Source organism: Procambarus clarkii, chromosome 68 (assembly GCF_040958095.1).
Source record: "Procambarus clarkii isolate CNS0578487 chromosome 68, FALCON_Pclarkii_2.0, whole genome shotgun sequence".
Taxonomy (NCBI): domain Eukaryota; kingdom Metazoa; phylum Arthropoda; class Malacostraca; order Decapoda; family Cambaridae; genus Procambarus; species Procambarus clarkii.
Genome location: NC_091217.1, coordinates 4,383,036 through 4,385,201, shown reverse-complemented (window position 1 = coordinate 4,385,201; position 2,166 = coordinate 4,383,036).

Here is a 2,166-nt window from a genome sequence, read left to right as displayed (position 1 = left end):
TTCCATCGGGTCTGGTGCTGGCTTCTTTCTCATTTCTGTTTCCCGTGGCATTCCTAATTGACAATGTCTCATCTCGTCAGATTTCCACTTGGGGAATGTCATCGGAACTTTACCTCCTGATTCCGTCAGTGATCACGACATTCCAGCCTCCACCAGGCACTTAGATGTCTGAAGTCAATGAGTACTCATTTCCCCGGGGAGTTCCAAGTTGACTGCCGGCATGTCTAATGCCTTTCGAGTGAATCACGGGTCAAGTCTTGCTGTCATCATATATCAGAGGGTTAAAAGGGAAGTTGAGAGGAAGTGGAAAGAAATGGGAGTAGTGAAAGTGGGAGTATGCACGGTGGAAGAGAATGAGAATAGAAAGGAGCCGAGGGGGGGAAAAGGGTCCCTAATCAATTTAAAATTGAGCTTTTTTCAACCCTTGTCTTGCATATTGAATAAATCATTAGAGTCGAGTAGAGTACCGGAGTCTCGGAGGGGTATTGATGACCAGAAGAAGGTCGATTGATGAGTCGCTATAATGCCCAATTAAATGACATTTTGGCTTGTAAATCGAGAATATTAAGACCAAAGACACTGAAGGGACAATATGTCATGATGGGTACCATACACCAAGCCATAAGAGTCATTATAACCGGCTTCCTTTGTGACTGACAACATTAGTGATTAACTGGGAATCGCCGAGCTAATGAACAAACCCAGCTTATCAACGCATCTAATGTTGTTCCTTATCTATGGCGACCATCGAGAGTCGGAACAGATCTTCAAAGGACTCAAAGGGTCAAATATAAAAATAAGGTGAATGGATAATGCTGGGAAGAGGAGAAAGAGGAGGATTAGAAGGAGGAAGATTAGAAGGAGGAGAAGGAGATAGTTGAAGGGCAGGTGGAAGAGCAAAGAGCAGCAGGTGGTGTTGAAGCTCATCACATGAGTACTGATAAGTGACAAGTGACAACTGACAAGTGATAAGTGACACCTGACATCAAACAACTGACAACTGACAACACTCCGGGTGTTGACAGAGAATCACTGTTACACTTGTGGCTGGAATCCAGCACCACAGAGTGTTGGATTCCACACTTCTGACTCCTTACCGACGCCAGAATCCAAGATGGGAACAAACACAAGAGAAAAATCTAGTGAAAATGAATAATAAAATGTATTCCAAGGACTTAGAAGCCGCAGGTATTAAGAAAAGATCAATTAAGTTCCTCACAGATACTTTTTTTTTCTACCTCTCTCGTTTAGAAAACTTCTGTACATTAAACTATTCTAGGTTAAGTTAGGTTTTATTTAGGGTTAGATTGCCTTAGATTCGGTTTGGTTAGGCCACTTAAGAGTTTAATACGAAAATAAAAATTCGTCTTATTTACGAATGACCCGAATTCGACGTTTTTCAATGCTGTAAAATTACTTTTTTTCTCTGCTAAGGAAGAAATGGTTTTATTTTAATTTATTTTTGAATTTACTAAATATATTATTTCTTAAATGCTGTAGAAAATGGGTATATTTTGTTCAACAAAATCTAAATCTATTTCTAAATCTATTTCTAAATCTATTTCGTTGAAATACGCATTGCAGTATTTTGTTTACTCAATCCTATATTTTTCTTGGATGATTTTGCGTCAACCTGGGTAACTGTGCGTCAACATGCGCAGCCTGTGCGTCAACAAGGATAACTTGTGTGTCAACATGGATAATTTGTGCGTCAACAAGGATCACTTTTGCGTCAACATGGGTAACTTGTGCGTCAACAAGGATAACGTGTGCGTCAACATGGGTAACCTGTGCGTCAACATGTGCAGCCTGTGCGTCAAGAAGGATAACTTGTGCGTCAAGAAGGATAACTTGTGCGTCAACATGGGTAACCTGTGCGTCAACATGGGTAACCTGTGCGTCAACATGTGCAGCCTGTGCGTCAACAAGGATAACTTGTGCGTCAAGAAGGATAACCTGTGCGTCAACATGGGTAACTTGTGCGTCAACATGGGTAACGTGTGCGTCAACATGGGTAACCTGTGCGTCAACATGTGCAGCCTGTGCGTCAACAAGGATAACTTGTGCGTCAAGAAGGATAACCTGTGCGTCAACATGGGTAACTTGTGCGTCAACATGGGTAACCTGTGCGTCAACAACAACAACAACAACAACATGACCTGTTCA